This window comes from Cryptomeria japonica, chromosome 10 (genome assembly GCF_030272615.1).
Source record: "Cryptomeria japonica chromosome 10, Sugi_1.0, whole genome shotgun sequence".
Lineage (NCBI taxonomy): Eukaryota > Viridiplantae > Streptophyta > Pinopsida > Cupressales > Cupressaceae > Cryptomeria > Cryptomeria japonica.
The window spans coordinates 485,013,515-485,035,556 of NC_081414.1; positions in this window are offsets into that span (position 1 = coordinate 485,013,515).

Below are 22,042 nucleotides of genomic sequence, written 5' to 3' on the forward strand. Positions count from 1 at the left end.
AGCGGGGGCGCGGCGGGGGTTACCGCCGGGCTACGCGTGCCTCCAAAAGAGGCTGCGCCCGATTTAAACAAAAAACTGCGATTTTTGTTTAATTTTATTTATTTTTATTTTTTTTTGAAATTTTCGCCTCGGTTGTCGTGCCCTAGGGCCGTACGGCCTTGGGGCCAAAAAAAATTTGCCTCTTGGTGCAACTGTGTCCAAATCGGATGAATTTTATATGGAAATAGGGGTTTTTGGGTGCTACGAGCTCAACGGTGAGGTCCGTTTGGGCTCAAAGTGCACCGAAAAAAATACCCCCTATTCCAAAATAAAAAACAGAAGACAAACACAGATCTGATGCAACCAAAACCTGGATCTCAAAATCTTTCAAAAGTCTAAACAAGCTGCAGCAGATCCAGCTCTGATACCATGTAGGATTTGAGAAATACAAATCCACAGAACCCAAAAAGAAACCTGCATGCAAGAAACCTGTCACAGAGAAAGAGAGAGAACGAATACAAGGGTTTTGGCTCTGACAAAGAGAAAAGATGTATTATCAGAGAAAAAATGAATCAAGAATATGAATAATACAAGAGATCAATCCTTATAAAGGAGATCAACACCAAAAGGAAAACCTAACCCTAAGGTCTGAGCATTTAATAATTAAATATTAATTATTAAATGACTAATGTATGCATAAAGAGAAATCTTAAGAGGAGAGAAAAGTTAATTAATTACTTTACTCTAACAACAAATCCCACCGAGGTTTTTCCCACACCGGGTTTCCTCATTAAAATATTGTGTTATGGTATGTCTCTTATGTTGTGGTTGCTATTCTTATTTACTGCATTATTTTTGGTTTACCGGTGCATAGTTTTGATATGCTTTTCATGTTATAAGTTAAGAAAATTATTATACCGGTTAGATACTGATTCACCCCCCTCTCAGTATCTTTGGGAATCCTAACAGCCCCAAGGTGTGTCAACTTTGTCAAAGGCCTTGTATGAGCATTTTATATGTATTTTTGATGTTTAGGGGTCTGCAATGTGTGGTATGTTCATTTCTTGACCTTTGGTGTGAACGCAGGACCAAATTGTAGAAAGTTGTCAAAAGTTGGAAAGTTGCATTATTGTCTTAAGCAACGTTTCTTGCAAGATTTTGAAATATGGTTATCCCAATGGTTAGTTGGTTTATTGTCTGCATTGGAGGTAGTTGGAGGAGTTCATTGGCATGATATAAGCCTAGAGGAATGATGCCTACTGGTTATAGATGATTTTTGAATGAATTTCTTATCTTCAAAGTAAACGATTATTGTGATTTCCTGCATTCTTCTTGAGTTTTATGTTCTTGCATAATTCCATGTGAATGGTGGGCATAAATTAAACATTTGGAAAGTTGTAATAGAGGTTCACCATCCATTTGGAGTTGATATTGTTGGCATTCTATAATTTAATGAGAATAGTTGATGTTGTCATTGATGGCAACCAACTGGCAACCAACCGGCAACAAGTTTTTACACATGCACTGGCATCACAAACATTAGGCATCGACAGGCACCGACACCGACAGGCACTTTCACTGGCATCCAGATTACACCGGAAATGAAGTATACCGGCACTCAGGCCGACATGGGATTAAGTTTTTTCTTATATGAATTGTATTGTAAATATAATTAATTATTTATAAGCCGACTTGGTGTATTGTAATAGACTCGTATATATGGGATCTCATAGGTCATTTTGTATGGTAGAAGATTATTGTATAAAGTGATATAGTGGACAACGAAAGGTTTTGGTTAAGGTATCTGAAAAAGCTTAAACCACTACTGAACCAGGCATTTGAGATGCTATTTTGAGTAGTACATTGTATTGGATTTAATTGTCCATTTTGTAGTCAGTGAGACTCTTTTGAGCAGTGCACTCTAGGCAGTTGGCCTTCCTGTATGTGTAAGCCCCTATTGTAAGTAGTATTTATTCATATTGGTCAGTGAGTAAATATTATGGGTCACAAATCCCACCGAGGTTTTTCCCACACTGGGTTTCCTCGTTAAAATATCTTGTGTTATGGTGTGCATTTATGTTGTCTCTATTATTTCTCTTTACTACACTATTTCTTGCTTACCGGTACATTGATTTGGGTTACAAAGTTATAAATAAGTTTAAATATTCCACTAACTAGTTAGACACTGATTCACCTCCCCCCCTCTCAATGTCTTTGGGACTGTCATTGAATCTAACAATTGGTATTAGAGCCTAGTCCTCTATTTGCAAAAGCCTAACAACTTGAGGAAGATTCTGAAATCGGTACTGATAGAGAATTTGAGAAAACAGTTGGAAGGAGCTCTTGAAGATTTTGATGCAGAAAAATTGATGAATATCAAACTTGAAGATGATCTGAGGACTGCTAAGGAATTCATTAAAGGACTTCAAGAAAACCTGGTTATAGCACAAAATAAGAGAAAATAACTTCATGAACAAATGCAGAAACATGATAATGAAAAGGAAACTCTTAGTAATATTGCAGACAAGCTGAGACAAGATAACACTAATATGAGGAATGAAATGCAAGATATGACTATGAGACTATGTAAGGATATTGAAGATAGGAAGAAGAATGAAGAAGACTTGACTAGGAGACTTAATGATGGAGAAAATGAAAATTTGACACTTAATCATGAAAATGATATGCTAAAGAGAGATCTGATTCACATGCAACATGACAAGGAGGAGCTTACAAGACAAGTTGGAATTCTTGAAAATGAGTTGATCACTGCAAATGAACACAAAGACAAAGTCAAGAAAAGTTCAGAAAGACTTGATGACATGCTGAAAAGACAAAAAACTGATGGAGATACAGTTGGACTTGGATTTGAACATGGAGAAATTTTTGGGACTGCAAACAATCAAGATCACAGTAAACCGGTAAGACAACCTAATGCTTATAAATTTAATGGGAAATGTTTTAATTGCAACAAGTTTGGTCATAGAGAAAAGCAGTGCAGATTTAGAAATAATCAGAATACAAACTTACCCACCGGTCAATGTTCCAATGCAACAAAGTTGGTCATAATTCAGAAAATTGCAGAATGAATGTGAAATTCTATGTTTGTGGTAGATTTGGCATTTATCTAATCAATGCAGAACACAAACCGGTCAAGGATATGGAAAAGCTATTTAGAGGAATAATGTAACTTGTTATGCATGTAACAAGATTGGGCACATTGCAAAATTTTGTAGAAGCAAGACTTTACCGGCGAACAATTAAGGATCTAGTGTGAAGGGAAAAGAAAAGGTAAATGAAATAAAGCAAGAATTTTTAAAACAATGGATTAAGAAGGGAGATCAGAAAGTTGATGAATCTGTCTCTACACTGGTTGAATAGAGTAACCCTCCACCAGTAGGAGATTCTTCATCTAACTAAGGAATAATCCTTAGGGGGTATTGCAGCAAATTGAAAATCATGCATTCTACCCTTGGTTGATGGTAAGAGGACACATTTCTTATTTACTGGCAGATATGTTAAGTTCTCACTTAACCGATGAGCATTTAACATGGTTTTTTAAGATCTTTTTGGTTATATAACACCGCAAAACCCTCATTTCAACTCACCAAGCATTCAAGCATTCAAAAAGCGTGAAATTGAGCAAGGGCAATCTAAAGGTGAAGCAACGAAGTGATTTTTTAGGCATCTAAGTATTTCAAGCTAAGAGATATTTATCTTACGAAATGGCATCTTCATCTTCTGCACCTGAGTTTATTCCAAACCCTACTATGGTAGAAAATGTTAAGCGCCCTAGGCCCGTATTTAAAATCATCCCTAAAATTGCCAAGCAAGATGATTCTATTGGAGCTTTTTCAAAAATTCTGAAGGGAGTCACTTTTGTTGAACACCCTAGAATGTACATTCACCGCAACATAGAAAATCTAGGAACCGATTATTTGGAGAACATGTATAGTGGTGTCATTACTAATGAACAAGGTTTAATTAAACTGGAGCATAAGATAGTTGAAGACTTAGGATTTATTGAGATACTGAACATACCTAAATTTCCTAAGGAGGTAGTCTGTCTAGTTCTGAGTAGAGTTCATGGAGAGTTCATGTGGCTTGAATCTGTTTTTAAAATCTCTAAGGAAGCAATCAAGGCAGTTACTGGTTTACCCTCAACTGGTAGTAGGCCCAACAAAACTAAGAAAATACCTAACAAGGGAGTTATGGAGTTAACTGGAGCTACATCTAACAACAAATCTCTTAGGGTTAGTGACATTACCGATGCCAATGTGAGATATATGACTATGGTACTTGGATATAGAATAACTCATGATAAATTAATAGACAACTTGAAAAAGATTAAGGGTGACAAGAAAGGGACATTTCGTTTTGGCAACCTACTTGTGTGTCTGATGCTTTACTTCACCAAAGAGATACCCGACATTGGTCATAAGGACTTTGGATATGACATCCCTGTAGGCAAACAAATCAAGGAAGCTATCACCAGTATGGACTCTAACAATGACAACATTATAACAGATTACTTCAAAAACTTTCAAACTAAGATGAGAGCTAGAGAAAGGTTACCCCAGAGCATAGTAGACAAGTATGACAAGCAAATCTACTTTGTAATTAAATGTGACGAGACATGGATGGAAGAAGTTAGCCCTAGAACTATTTGGCTTACTGAAATGGGTTATGAATTTGATTTACCCATTCTTGAAACATATGCTAAAACACTACTTGAGGCACCTAGAGAACCATCTGAAGAAATTTTCGGTAATTTTGAAACCATTGAGAGTGTTGTCTCAATGCAAAAGCAGAGAAAAAGGAGAGAAAATTTTATCAGAGATACATCCAAGATGGCAAAAGAAATTAAGAAAAATGTAATGAACATAAGTGGTATATCTATCAGTGATATGAAAGGACTGAAACCAAAAGCTCATGTTTCACTGGTTGTTACTTCTTTGGATACAGACAGTGGGAAAGCAGTAGAGTTCAAAAGAGTTGAAAGAAAGAAGAGGAAACCCTCACCGATACCCTCTCCTTCTCCCAAAAGGACTAGAACTTTGAGGAAGAAGCAGCAGGCAGTTAGAGAACCTAAAAAGAAACTAACGCCAAAGAAGAAACAGACTAAGACACCGGATACCCTGACACTGGAGGAACTAGTAAATGAGATAACACAGGATGGAAATCTTTGTAATGTGAATAAATACTATCATTCTTACAAAGATTCGGACAAGGAAATAATAGAGGCTAGTATAATTTTTCATTTAGATATCTATAAGAAGGTTTTTATTGAAGTTGTAGAGGATATACCAAATGACTTATATTTAAGGTTAGAAGCAAAAAGACTATCAGTGATGGAACTTGATAAGAAGTTGAAAGTTGAAGAATTGTTGGCGGTACAAACCGTAAATTCAAAGGAGGAAATTGATGAATTAATTTCTGAGGCCAACTAGTCAGTATTTATCAGTGGACACCAGCAAGTTAGCCTAATGGCTAGTAGAGTGAAGGAGATTGCTGATGAGACTGCAGACAAATGGGATATCTTTTTTGTTGAAAAGGAAAAGAAAGAGGAAAAGGAAAGACAAAAAATAGATAAACCTTATGCTAAGGTGTACCAAAAGGACAAAGGGAAAAGCAAGATTGGTGGTGTACCTACTATAAAGGTAACAGATAACATCCCTCCACCAGCTCAGGACACCCTCCATTAACTTCAGCATCACTGGTACATATAGAAAATCAACTAGATAAGGCAACTGATGAAGTAACTCATGATGATACTAACTCGGAGTCTGAAATACTTTTCACCATGAATGTGGATACATAGGATATAAACATGGTTGTGGATAAAGAAACTATAGAGGTTAAGGCAGATCATGTTAAGGACAGTAAGATCTTTGAGTTACTGGCACACATTGTTGACTCTCAGAAGACTGAGATGTCGGCACAAGATGAGGAACTGGAGACTGAGAAACCAATAGAGGATAAGATAACTAACATAGAGCAACTGGAATCAGAGAAACCAGCAGTTGAAGAGGTACTTGTACATACTGAGAAACCATCAAAAGCAGAGGTACAAACACTGACAGAAAAACCGGAAGAAAATGTAAGTAAAAAGGAAGCAACTGATGGAAATAAGGAGGAAATAGTGAAGGTAATTGGTCAAACATCTGTTGAGAGGAAATCCATAGCAGAACCAAGCACATCAATGGGAGAATTCAGACCCACTAATATAACAGATGTTCTATTGGATTCTATCAAGATGATAACAGATTGCAATGCCTTAGCATTTAAGGCAATTGATAACACATTACCTATCTTGAAGATGGTTGCACCTACCTGTAAGATAGATCACATTAATGATTCTGTAGGTAAATTGGACACATTGTCCAAATTCATTGCTGAAAATGTCATAACTATAGATAAGGTGAATGAGGATACTATAAAGGAAAGAGTAGATAAATAGAAAGGAGAATTCTTTGAGAAAACCATTAAAAATTGTAATGAGCATATGGATTCATTATTACCGGTACTCAACTCAACAATTTTGGAGTATAAGGAGTTGTATAAAGAAGCATGTAAACCTCACTGTTTGACAGAAGACATTGATGAGGAGATTAAAAAGACACAAAAAGAGATTGATGAAATTGCGGATAACATGATAGGTTCCTTGGGACTTATCTCAGTTTTCGAGCAGGAAATGGCATTTTGTGAGGAGAAGCTAGAGAAACTTGAGAAAGAGAAAGCAAGGATAAGGTTAAAAGCACGGGAACTCAAAAGTAAACTTGGTCCAAAATTGGACAGTCTTATTACTCGGTGGGTTGAGCTATCAAATGCAACAGTTCAAGAAGAACGGTCACTAAAGCAACAAATGCACTATCTAACCGGCATGATCTAGCAAACCGAGACTATTATCTCTGACTGCAACAAATTCATGCAGAGCCTAAATGTAATTTTAGCAGACATCTTTCAGATTGTAACCAACCGGTTACAGGTGATGATGTAGCATTTTTGTATTCTTTGATTATTTTTGACATCCTTTGTCATTGATGTCAGAGGGGGGGTAGTAAGGAGAAAAATAAGGAGTAGTATGGAGAAAATAAATGAGATCACTTTCTCAGGGGGAGCACACTTCTTTTTGGATAGCAATTTTGGATTTTCTCATGAGTGTTGCCATCAATGCCAAAGGGGGAGATTGTTGGCATTCTACACTTTAATGATAATAGTTGATGTTGTCATTGATGGCAACCAACTAGCAACAGGTTTTTACACATGCACCGACATCATAGACATCAGGTACCGGCAGGCACTTTCACTGGCATCCAGATTACACCAGAAATGAAGTATACCGGCACTCAAGCCGACATGGGATAAAGTTTTGCATATATGAATTGTATTGTAAATATAATTAATTATTTGTAAGCTGACTTGGTGTATTGCAATAGACTCATATATATGAGATCTCATAGGTCATTTTGTATGGTAGAAGATTATTGTATAAAGTGATATAGTGGACAACGAAAGGTTTTGGTTAAGGTATCTAACAGAGCTTAAACCGGTACTAAACTAGGCATTTGAGATTCTATTTTGAGCAATACAATGTATTGGATTTAATTATCCATTTTGTAGTTAGTGAGACTCTTTTGAGCAGTGCGCTCCAGGCAGTTGGCCTTCCTGCATGTGCAGGCCCCTATTGTAAGTAGTATTTATTCATATTGGCCAGTGAGTAAATATTGTGGGTCACAAATCCCACAAAGGTTTTTCCCACATCGGGTTTCCTCGTTAAAATATCTTGTGTTATGGTGTGCAATTATGATGTCTCTATTATTTCTCTTTACTACACTATTTATTGCTTATCAGTACATTGATTTGGGTTGCAAAGTTATAAATAAGTTTAAATATTCCACTAACTGGTTAGACACTGATTCACCACCCCCCCCTCTCAGTGTCTTTGGGATTATCATTGAATCTAACAGATTTGAGGTCTTGAAGCCTTCAGGATTGGGAGAAATTGAATTTTCTATCCCACTAGCCTGACAAAACCCTCAAAACTAGGGTTTGGATGCAAAAAGTGACACAAATCAACATCTCTCTATGGGATCGATCTGAAACCTAGGAGGATGTTGATTTGACATGTATACTAGATGTTCTTGTTGTTTTTGGAGACAAGAAGTGTCATTTGTCTTTCCTAAGATGATGCCCTTGGCTTGACATCGCTCATGTGGCAAGCCTGTGCAGTAGGAAAAGAGGGTGGAAACCTTGAACAATAGATTGAAGGATGGTCAAACTTGGTATGAGAAGGACCCTTGAAAAAGTGCAGACCCTTGGAAAGTTTTATCCTTTCATTCCTTTGTGACTGTTGAAGCTTTTGAGAGATTAAACCCCAATATCGACTAGAAGAGGCTAAATAGGGTCAGTAGGGTTTGACCATCTGTACTCAAAGCCCAGATGCAGAAGTTTGGAATCTTGTAGAATGCCCAAAAGGGTATTCGAATATCAAATTTATTCAGGGGGTTGTTCAGGTAGGTTGTAAGACAAATCAAGAAAAGTCCAAATGGAGGGTTAATTGCTTGTAGCCCTATTTCCTAGGTCCAAAAGGGGAAAAGATACAAAGGGATGGTAAACACCCATCTAAGGGATTAAGATTAGTGCAAATGCCATATAAAACATGTGTAAACACTCACATAGGTTAGATTCCACCTTTTGAGTAAAGATCATGTTGCTTGGGGGTTTGGGGTTGTTAGGTGTCCTTGGTTGAAGGGTTGGAACCTTAGGGGTAGGAGACTCCTTGTCAGTTGTGAGTTGTCCTGACTGAAGAGATCCTTGGGAAGGATCTAGGGAAAGATCTATAAACCTTGAGAAGGTTAAAGACATTGGTCCATTGGATGGTACCAACTGGAGACCCTTTTGCATAAAAACCAAGAAAGTGATATAACATCCCAAACCCTCTGCATCAGAAGGGGTCCTAGGAAGACTCAAGGGTCTAAAATAACCCTCATACTACACATAGAAGGTCTGGAACATCCAATTAATGATAGGGACATCAAACATAACAAATACATAGTCACTGCAAAAAGATGCATCAATAAATCTTTCTCCCATAGAGAAAAAACTGAGGTTTAGGGAGCCAAATTGGTCAAGAGAGAACAAGAACAGGTTGCAAACACTGAAGAGAGACTCAAGCAAGCTAGATAGGGTCAAATTGCAACTAATGCAAGAGGATTAATTGTGTATGCACATACACAGTGCAAGCATAGAGAATACCCAGCCATTCAACAAAGATAAGACACCAAAACAAGCTCAATCCAAAGGAGATTTTACAAACTACTCCAGGGAATAAACAAATTCAATTACAAACATGATCCAACACTTTCTTAGAAGAAAACTAAAACAAAGAGAATACACTTAAGCTTCCAGCAAATGTAATTTCTAGAAAAGAGAATCAATGAAATGCAAATCTCCCCAAAACCATACACTAGCAAATAGAAATCAAACTATTGCAAATCGTGAAATCATTTCCCTCTCAGACAATCTTTTCCAGACAATGCAAACAATCTTTTTGAAACTAAAAATGAAGAGTGTCGGCAAATGGAACCAACCTGAAAAAAGATGAAACAAGTTGAAAAATTGAAGGCACGGTCCAATTCCAGCAAAAATCTTCAACAATCTCAATCCCAAACCACATGCAAATCCTTCAATATTTAGATCTTCAAAGCTTCCAAAATTTTGCAACCCCTGTGAATGCACAGGAAACTCGATAAATACAAAATTTAAAACCAAAAACCATATTGCAAGCCGACCAATGAAAATAATACCAAAAACTATATTATTTACCTATCTTGTATAGTTTTGAGGCATATATTAATTCCTTAATATAATTTACCTACCAATTAAAATTCGACCAATCATATACAAGGGTAGGTAATATATATTTGTTTGCAATTACCAACAATATTATCTTTATAAAAAACACATTAAATAATGATTCATGACTTAATATAATCAATTAATAGATTAAAAGCATAAAGCCTTAGAAATAGGAATCCACTTAAAAATATAAAATCAAATCTCAAATAATAATAAATAAATTGATAATGTCAACAAATCAAAGATCAATAATAATTAATAATTAAATAAGGCTCAACAACAATAAATAAATAAATATTCACAATAAAACAATACAAATGAATAATAATTCCATAATGGATAAATCATAAAAAAATAAAATTAAAACAATTAAATCTCATCAATCATAATTAACCATCAATAAATAGATAATTGATTATTAGAAATACACCATGATTAAATCAATTAATCAATTAAATAAATCCTAATTGGATAAATAAAATCTCATAATAAAATCATGACCCCATAGTAATCAAATAAATACTTACAATCTAATAATTAAACAATCACACGCATCACATAAACATAGACTCTAATCCACTCACGCCATGGGAACAAACATAACACAAAACTCTTTCGTTGTGGCGCAACCGACAAGGTACACAGCTTAGACCTAGAGTGTGTAAGGGAAACTATGTCATCTCCAACAACTTGCCATTGGGATAAAGACATGCTCAGACTTATGGAGCCAGGTGGAGTCGATGTCTGGTACCTGCAACCCTGCATCAAAGACCAACACAACATATATGATACACATATATACAAACAGACAAGTGGTAGAGAATCGCGACAACATATTGCGCTCGCAATGAGTGATATGACATCGTCTCTACTCACGAAGACAGTCACACAATATGATAGCAAAACATCGCACATAATCATCATCATGAAGTAGGGTTAGTATCATCATCAGTCACATAATCCATGTAAACAATGATCATATGCAAATCCATGAGTCATATAAATCCATCCATCTAGGAGATACTATATATCAACATCCATAAGAATCATATGTCACATAATAAGTCTTGCATCATCAATCATAAAAGTCTCCAATCATAAAGAGTCATAATGGATACCATGAATCCACATAAAGTCCTAGTATCAAAGATACCATCCAAAATAGCAGAAGAGTCATAAACAACCACCCAAGTAATCACCATAAGTCTAAATAAGTCTATCAGTGCGCAAATCAAAATGCAAGTCTAGGAGGGACACTATATTGACTACCAACTAAAGCATAAAATCTTCAATTTATGCAATAGGATGTTGTATAAAAGGACAGAATCCTAATTTATTTTAGGAATCACAATCTATTATCAATATATAATTTGATTGCAAGAGCATTTAGGACATCAATTGCATTAGTATATAATCATAAAAACTTAAACTACAAAGATCAAGGTCAAAAAGTAAGCTCAAAATCGTAAATACATAATTAAAACTATAAATATAAATATTGAGGTCATATATGATATTGACTTATAAGAAAAAAAAAACATATTTCAATCCATCATCACATAAGAATCTTAAAACTAATTATAAACTCAAGACTATGTCAAATAACACTTACCATAATAAATCACCACTAATCACATCTAAAATAAATACCCTTATCCAGATATATCCATTTATATACATACTTTAATACTATTTTTAATTTTAACTAGATTGTGTTAATTGCTTTAACTTCATTAATTAACCTAAATAATTTAAAAGGATTATTTTAATTATTTCAATATTGTACCTTCCCCATTCTTAACCTACATATATTAGACTTTAACAAAGCTTTATCTAGAGGAGAATTCAGTTTCAATTAGGTTTCTCAACCTGCATATATTAGAGTTTAACAAATCTTTATCCAGAGGAGAATTCAGTTTCAATTTGGTTTCTCACTTGGTATCATGTCACTGCAAATGCTTCAGAATTTATGTTCACCTTTCATTTGTTTCCAAATTTAGTTTAGGTACGTTAGAAAAAAAACAAAAAACAGTGGACGGTCCCAACATGTGTGTACATTATAGCGATATATGTGAAGAAACAGAATCACTAAGTGATTTTTATTCAGTTTACTTGTCGTAACCGTCTTTGTAGGGGAATTTGGACAGTTTCAGTTTCATTGAGAGAGCTATGTACTTACCTACCTGGTCCCTCAAATATTTCAACACTCAATTTGCGCCACTTGAGGCAATACGACCACAAATTGGCTCTAAAGTCTAAACCATTACGCGTTGTGGTAGGGAGGAGGGCCCAAAACTTAGTGCTGTTCTTTTCGGACATGCTATTTTGGTGATGCAAGTTGGGTAGAAAACTTCTCCTTCTCCTTTTCATTTTCATTTTTTAAATCAAATATTTTGTGGATAACAATTTTTGGATAAGGACTGTTAAGAGATGGATAGTCATCTTTAAGACGTCCAAGCGACATTTAGATTGTCTTCAAGATGTTTTGTCATTTTCTATAATCTTGTCAATATAAAAAATCATTTTTTAAAATATAAAACTTAAAAAGGTTAGGGGTTCATAAGTATTCTTTTAATCAATCTTATGCTTAAAAATGTCACACTAACAACCATAAATAAAAAATCAAATTCATTTTGTCATTTTTCATATTGTGAAGAAAAAGATAGAAGGAAAACAATTGCGAGAAAGTAGAGAAAGACAATGAGAAGGCAAGAGCATATCAAAACTGCATCAATAACATAAAAGCGATAAAATTATGAAAAATCACATACACCTTAAGTTTTGTGTGGGTTCAAAGGCTTTGCCTTTTATGCAACAAGGAGTGTGCTAGGGGTGCTACCCCTAAAACGTGCAAGGGGTGTTGCCCCTCAACATCATTGGAGGTGCAACCCCCTACAAGGGCATTGGTCCTCAACCTTGCTCGCTACTTCATATAGTCAATCAAACAAATGTGTTTACTGCTTGATAATTGGAGAAGTCAATGGTTGTGCATAGTGCCTTGCGATTTCAAGATCGACATAGTCTTGAGTATCACTAAACTCCAACCGTTGTTGGGATGTTCTCAAAGAGGCTATACAAGTTAGTGAGGAGGAAACACAAGAGGGGTTAGATAGGGTTTAGATGAGATAATCCCTCATAATGGGGTGGGCTTAAACAACACATATTAAGCCCAAACTTTCTACATGAGTCAATGTTGTAGTTTTTTGTTCCCATTTCCCGTTCATCGCGTCACTGTCACAGTACAACCTGAGTTGGCCTAGTGGTGGAGAACTTGTGCTCTTAAAAGAGAGGTCACAAGTTCAAATCCCACAAGGGAGTAAGGTATGTACGCCTTGTTTGTAGTGCAATTAGGTACCTCCCTCAAGGAGTATGAGGTAGTCCCATATTGCTCTAACCCATATGTAAACCCATACATAGATGGCTGGCATCGTGGACTATAAAAGACCCTTTCCTTTTCCTTTTTTCGTATTGACAGCCTGGACTTTGTACTTTTCACCATCCATACATTAAGCACACAAAATTTGACTTTGACATTTCTTTTGTAGTATTCGTGAAGATAGCTCGTAAGTTTTGCGCAGTATTTTTTTGGGGTTGGTATTTTTAAAAATATATGTTAAAGTTTAAGGGTTATATTCTTAAATAAATAATTTATATAATAGTTAGAATGATTAAATAATGTAATGTAAATGGGTTGGATTATAAATAATTGATATATATTTTAAAGATCTTTATAAAAAATTGTTCATGTATAAAATTAATTATACTAATTATTCACATAATATATTATTTATGTTGTATCATGCATTGAATATAAAATATAGATCTATAAATATAGTATGTAATTTATTATAATAAGCGATATGAACAAATCTTATATAAATAGATTAAAAATGCATTTATTACACATCTTTGGTTATTATATTAGATATTGTTTTGTTTTTTTCAATAAAAGTGGAGAACCACTAATTTTATTAATTATAAATTTATACAATCATGGTTCAAAGAGCACCGGTAGGAAAGAACCAGGCAAAGAAAACCTTCAGTCTTGCTCATAAAAACCCCATTGGGAAAATAATATGACTGATTACATTGAAGAGGAGAAGTGAAATCTCCAAACCAGCCCAACCCATACCAATAAAGCCATATAAGCCAACACCGATACAAAAATGATACCCAGCCCCCCAAAAATTTGTGTACCAGATACAAAATCGCCTAAGAAGAGGCAAAGCAAACAAGCATCAAGAGTGCAAAAACCAATTACTAGGACCCTCTTCTGGAGGGGGCAGCATCACCTCAAACTAGGAAGCAGCCAAAGCTTGATTATCCAGAGAAACCACCTGCAGAGGCTCCACAATACTCGGAAGAGACATAACTGCCTTCATAGAATCAAGGAGGAAATGTAAACCTGAAAAAACATTTACAGCTGCAGCCAAAGTATCCGGAGAAACATGATCTAAAAAGGCTACAAGAGAAAACATCGTGTCATCATATATGTCAGAAATCAAACCACCTCTCAAGAGTGAAAGTAATTCACAATGTTAGGCATTAGATAATAATTCAGACTGAGATAAAAAACCACCATAAGGAAAATCACCAAGCTTAAAACGATAAAAAGACAGAGCACTATCCAAATTAGAAGCAAAATAAAAAGAGGGATGAAAGTATGCATCCAATAATGCTTGAACCAAATAAGAATCCATGAGCATATTCATACACACAGTAATAAAATGAGAAGCCACTTTAGCAAGGAAAATATTAGCATTTTCCTCCAACCACCGCATGCCCACCACCTTACGAATAGCAATAGAAAACTCCGAAGAATGAAATTTAAACAACCTGCCAAGCTTCTCATTGTCGAAGGCATGAGGATCCTGAAAATCACAATTCTTAATAGGCAAAGATATTTTGTAACTAGCAACATCCATCAAAAAACCGTAAGGGAAAACAAGACACAAAGCATAAGGTCGCGAGCATATAAAAGAGAAGAGAAGCATCATTAATAGATAAACTTGTTGCACAAGAAGTCATAAAATCACAAAAGTTTGACAGGAAATGATGCAAGATCATAAGAACACACAAGCCATATCCCAACCCCCATACCAACAAACACACACAAGCCGCCACACCTAAAGAAGGCAATCATTAATGAATGCCTAACAACAGAAAAATCATGCGAACATAGCAGTACGAGAGATGTGATAATAAAACTAGAGAAGATCCCCTCAAGCAATACGGTACCCCAAAGAACACATCAACCCAAAAGCTAAGAACCGGCCAGCACATCCCTTGTAATTATGAACAAGCATGCAAAATTGATGTGATCAAGTAGGCCAAAAAACAGGCCCCATACATCATCCCACCAAAATGCATACATATTAACAATTCCAAGCAAAATGCAAGGTCGAGGGAAAGCTGAAGAGTATGACCCAAAGGAAAAACTTAAGATTTCAAAGGCAAAGAAGGCAGACAACTCTCATCAATATCCTCCAAAGTTTGAATATTCTCATTTAAGGCCTTATTCGCCAAAAAATCTGCAACGAAATTGGCTTCCCTATAGAAATGAGAAATAGAATAAAAATTAAAGAACTTAAGCTGCAACAAAATTGGTCCAACCAATATTGTAAATGCCAAGAATAGCGAGCTCAATTAGTAACAACATAAAATACCACCATAGAATCTCCTTCAATCACAACATCTTTAAAATCCAATGAAATTAGCAAATCTAACCTAATAGAGAGAGCATGAATTTTTGCAACATTATTAGTCACATCTGGGATACACTGACACCTAGCTCTAATAACTTTGGAACTATCATCAGTAACCACCACCCCAATGGCAGACTTTCTCGGGTTGCCACAAGAGGCACCATCAAAATTTAACATACTTGGACCTAGGAGGTGGTAACCAAACTACCTCTTTTCTATTAATTGTAGAAATCATTTTCCTAGAAATAGCCCCCAGAGAAGGAAGTAAATGCAAAGCCGACCAATGCCTCATGATCCAGCTATCCCAAGAGGTGAAAGTATATCTATAACTCAGACCCTTATAAATAAAAGCCAAAGCAGATTCAGAAATGGATTTCTCAATGCAGAAAAGCACAACCGACAAGGAGGAAACCTTCTTCCTAAATATTCTATTGTTCTTCTCCAACCATATCTTCCAAATCAGAATAGAAGGGGCAATGACCCACAGAAAAGCATAAAAAGAAGATGAACATAAAGACGACCAACCCCTAAACTGAGACCGTAAATCCCCACATAATGCAGCAGACCAGTTTAATTTATCAAAAAGTGAGTACCAACATTCTAAAGCAAAAGGACAATGAAGAAAAAGGTGATCAACCGATTCCAAGGAACAACCACACAAAACACAAGGAAACACAACAATGATGCCAAGTCTATCCAATCTCATACCACTAAGGACTCTATCCTAAATAGCTAGCCACGCAAAAGCTCCTGCTTTTGGAAGATACGCAAAATGCCAAAAAAATCTAGAGGGCCATACTTCCCCCTACAATTAACAAATAAATATGTATACCCATCTTTAACTGAATACTCTCCAGACTTAGAATGAACCCAAATTAGCTCATCATCAGAATCAGAAAAGACAATTTGACGTTTATTAACTCCTCAACATATGCAGACTTGATCTCTTGATCAACAGGGAAAGAATCTATTGATTTCCATCTGGCAACTAGCACAAGACCAGATAAATCCAAATAAAAATAATCTGCCACAAAAATTCCCCAAGAAGACTTTAATTGAGACATGAGAATCGACCAATCTCTAAGACTAGTCAAAGCAGAAAAACCATTCCAAACCTCTTCCCAAAATTTAGCTTTTCTACCATTGTGCACAAGCCAAGATAAGCTAGGTAGGATAACAGATCTACATTTAGTCATAAAATTCAAAATTGCAGAACCTTTGGGAAGTGAGGAGGCTATAAAAATAGTCTCCTTGGGGCAATCTCCTAAATATTTAGCAAACAAAATTGAAGCCCACTTAGAAAAATGTTGTTTATATAATTTCCACACTAACTTAGCCCCTAAAGCCAAATTTTGCTTACCTAAATCTCTAACACCAGCACCTCCCTTGTCCTTTGAAGAACAAACCTTATCCCAAGCCAACAAAGGTATTTTAGCCCTATTACTCACATTATCATTCCACAAGAATGACCTCAGAACTGACTGCAAATTAATAACTACTTTTCTAGGAGCCTTTAAGACAGACATCAGATAAATAGGAACCGCATTCAAAATAGCCTTAATAAGCAATAACTTACCCGAGAAAGTAATCCACTTGTGAGTCCAAGAAAGAATCCTTGATGATATGGAAGAAGAGATTATTTCCCAAAAGTTATGTTTTTTAGAACCAGTATAAAAAGGAATCCCTAAATACTTGCAAGGAAAGTGACCAACAATAAATCTCCAATAGTTAACCAACCGCGACTAAACCAAGGGAGAAACATTAAGAAAAAAAACCTTAGATTTAGCACTATTCACCTTCTGACTAGAAAAAGTTGAATAATCTCTTATGATCTTACTAATAACTTTTGCCTTAGCCATAGTGGCATGACCAAACAATAAAGTATCATCAGCAAAAAGACAATGTCAGTGTCTAACAGCCATATTTGGAACACTAATTCCCTTCCAAAGGCCAGTCTCCCTTGCTGCCAAGATAGCTTTGCTAAAGGCTTCAGCTAATATGATAAACGGGAAAGGAGACAAAGGATCTCCTTGCCTAAGGCCTCTAGATGAGGCAAAAAAACCACACGGGGAACCATTCAAAATCACAGAAAACCTAGCAGTAGAAATACATGCATTAATCCACCTTACCCACTTTACCCCAAAACCAAACTTTTTAAGAACAGAAGATAGAGCCTGCTAGCTAACCCTGTCATAAGCTTTCATCATATCTAATTTAAGGATCATAGCAGGAAGAGAAAGATGAGAGATAGAATGCAAAACCTCATGTGCCACAATGGCCCCTTCTACAGTTTCCCTATCAGGGACAAAACCACCCTGCTCACCCGAAATAATCTTGGGGATAAGCTTAGCAAGCCTCATAGAGATTTCCTTAGTAACTATCTTATACAATGTATTACATAAAGCAATTGGGCGAACATCAACAAAAGACTTAGGATTCTTTGTCTTAGGGATGATGGAAATAAGAGTAGTGTTCATCTCTTTCAGAATAGACCTATTGCACCTAGCCTCCTCTAAGACAAGAAGAATCTCATCCCCAAGAAAAGGCCAACACTTTTGAAAGAACGGAGCAGTAAAACCATCGAGACCCGAGGCCTTATCAGGGGCCATAGAGAAAACAATCTCTTTCACCTCTTGACTGGAAAAATGAGCCATAAGCATTTTATATTAGATATTGTTGTTAGATCTAATACCACTAATATTTTTATATTTTTAATCATTATTTTTTAATATTTCTAAATTTTTAATCATTGTTAATGCTAATATAATCTTTCACTGAAAAATAGTGCTCATCTAAACCCTACTAGTATCATAACTATTTTATTTCTTTATCTATGTTAAATTGAGCTATTGTATTTTAAAATAAATTATTTATATCAAAAAATTTAAGATGATTAAATAATGCAATATAAATGTGTGAATTAAAAATAATTGGTATATATAATTATTTTATTATATTAACATATATTAATAGACTTTATATAAATAAGTTCAAATATATTTTATGTACAAAAAAAACATATTTTTTAAGTTTATATTAGTTTGATTAAATAATCTAAATTAAAAATTATTAATATTTTATCAATGAGTTAAATAATTTTATCCTTTGCATTTATTTTTCTAGAGTAGTTGTTATAATAATATGATTCATTAGTCTCAACTATCATTACCTACTATATTGTATTTGTTAACGCTACTTTTTTAATCAAAAACATATATTAATAGATTTTATATAAATAAGTTCAAATGCATTTTATGTACAAAAAATCATATTTTTCTGGTTTTTTTAATCAAAAACAAATTTTAATTGATTTTATATAAATAAGTTCAAATGCATTTTATGTACAGAAAAATCATATGTTTTAAGTTTATATTAATTTGATTAAATAATCTAAATTAAAAAATCTTTTATCAATGAGTTAAATAATTTTATCCTTTACATTTTTTTTCTAGAGTAGTTGTTATAATAATATGATTCATTAGTCTCAACTATCATTACCTACTATATTGTATTTGCATTTAATCATCACATTTGTTTAATAAGCTTATATTTGATGGACTTGTCTCTTACAAACATTAGTTTTCTTTTAAGGTTTATTAACATTATGCAGACTTGTACTGCTGGCACGGTGGATCCCTCTGCATCACTAAAGAATGTTTCCTCATCGGGGGCCTCCTGTAGTGTGCTTCCCTAATTCATCCTTTATAAAAGGTTATGTTAGATGCTTATGGACTTGTTTCTGTTCTTGATACTCCTTGCTTCTTGTTTTACTCTGTATGTTGGTATTCTCTTGATATTAGTGGATTCATTATGATTACGTTGATTACGTTGATTCTATGCTCTGAATTAATTATTGAAGTTAGGTCTATGATGAGCTTCATGATTATTCACTAATTAGGAAATGTGGCTCACGTTTATTTCTTATGATGATTGATTGTGTGCTAACCCTAATTTGGTGTCTACGTTAGATGTGAATGGTGTTGATGTTATTTACTATGCTATGTCTTTTCTATGATGTCCAATGTGGATGTGAAAGGGACGATGTCACATCACTCATATTTGAGTGGGGTGTGACATTGTGATTCTCTTTCACCTGCTTATGTATCTTAAGTTTATGTATATGTTGTGTATAGACATTTGGTGTTATGCAGGATGTAGGTATCAAACATCGACTACACCTAGTCTCACAGGTCTGAGCATGCCTTTAATCCCAACAACAGTTGATCGGAGGTGGCATAAAACCTTACCACATTCTAAACCTAGTTGGTGTCTCGTCAGTTTTAGTGTTTAAGTCTTAGTTGTCTTGTTGGGTTCTATGTGGTCTAAGTTTGATGTATTTTACCTAATTTTTAATTGTTGTTTTAAAGTTGTGGTGATTAATAAATATATTAAATTATTATGTATAGCCTCATGTGTGAGTAATTAATTATTCATGTGGGAATATTGTAAATTGCATATTATTGTATTAATATTATTTTGTGGGTTATAATATTTAGCATTCATAATTATGTGTGAAAAATTATTTATTTATTATCTATTGTGGGAGAAAATATTTGGTAATTGATTTTAAATTATATTATCTGAGCATTTATGTTTATTTATGAATTTAATTGTTTTTTAATAATTGTTGGATATTTTGGAGTTGGATATTGGTAATTATTATTTATTTTTCTTTTCTTCATGTGGATGTGGAGTGATTTTTGTGTTTTGCATGGGAAGTTGCCAATTGAATTCTCATGCAAGAGGAAAAAAGATGTTTTTGGGGTTTTGTGTTTAATGGCTGGAGAAATTTGGAGAGTTTTGGATTTTGGGTTTTTCGAGAAGAGTTTTGATCTTGGATTTTGATGAAGTTTTTTGTCCATGTTTGGATAATTGTGAATTGCTTCTCGAATTCTACATTGTTGTTGTGTTTGTGATGGAGAAAGTTGATTGTTTTGTTGTGGATTGTTCTTCGTGTGAGGTCTGTGTGTATGGAGACATCCTTCCTCTCTATTCCTTTCCCATTATTCTTTTTACCAAGTTGGTGGCGTTCTGATCTCCTTTTTATTTGTGTACTTTTCTTTCAAAAGAGAAAAGATTCATTGCAAAGTGTTTGCATGTTGCCTTTTGAAGTTCAAGAAAGATTTTGGTTTTCGTTATGATTTATTTGATATAAAGATGTTTTTATTTTGCTTGAGCTTCTTAATGTATGTACTTTTGTGGATCTAGTTTTGATCCTAGAGTTTTTCAATACTATTTTTTAGTAGAAAATACCCTTGTTTCTTTTGGGTGCGAACTGGAGTTTGTGTTTAGAGTCATTTCAAAGTTTGTTTGTAGGTATAAGTCATTTTTTGTGTCGAATTTCGCTCTCTATTTCATATGTGCTAAAAGAAGTTTTATATGTGTTATAGTAATTATTGTATGCATCATTTTGTGTCCTAAATGCGCTAGACTATTTTGTAAATGTGCAAATATGTGTTACATATGCACTAAAAGAATATGTGAATGCACAAAAAGAATTTGTAAACGCATTGTAAGAAGTGTCCAATGCACCAAAAGAGATTAAAAAAGGCGTTGTTTCTCTATTTTTCCATTTTTGGTTTACTTTCAAAGTCTATATTGGTTTGGGTCTGATCAAAGGCTTATTTTAGGGTTTGTGATTTGTTGTGGCAATTTTCCAGAGGCTAATTTAATTGCTTATAAGAAATTTTATGTGATATTTCCTTCCTTCTTATGTATTTGATCATTTTGGTGTATTGGTTGGGTAACTTGATGTTGCATGAGATCTATTTGATGAGAAAAATGTTATGATCAGATTTTTTAATGTGGATCAGATTTTGTTATGGATCCAATGCATAAATTTTCATGTGGAATTATGAGATCCTTCCTTATGGACATGGTTGTGATGATTCGTTATGCAATCTATGGATGTTATGATATTGTTGTGGTTCTCTTGTTGTACCCTAGGTTTTTGGATCATATTAGGGGGAGTGGCTCTCAAGTGGATGTCAGGGTCCATAAATGGCTACCACGAAACCTCATTGAGAGTTGGTTAATCAAGTGATAACATTAATATGACTAATTAGGTTGGGTTTTACACAATTAATAAGATAATTGTTGGTGCCCCAAACATGCCTCGTGTGCTCGTATAGATAGAGGATGGGATCTCATGGCCTAGAGTGTTCATTTAGACTCAAGATGAGATTGGGAAGGCCTGAATGGCAAATCAACTTCCTTGCCTTCATGGAAGGATTTTTCGGTTTCACATGTGCATTAAATGGGCACCAAGGTATGGCATTTGGAGAAGGTCAAACTACCAAGAAAACTCATGTTGATGGCATGTGATGACACTCTTCCCTATGTGTTTCCTAGGACCTTAACCTTTGTTTTGGGCAAAAGCCTCTAGTGAGTTTGTGTCTTATGTTGAGCCTATGTTTTATATTGTTTAGACTTCCATTTTGTTTCATCTTTGTGATTATTTGTATTCCCTTGGATATTTAGGTGTAGACCTAGGTCAA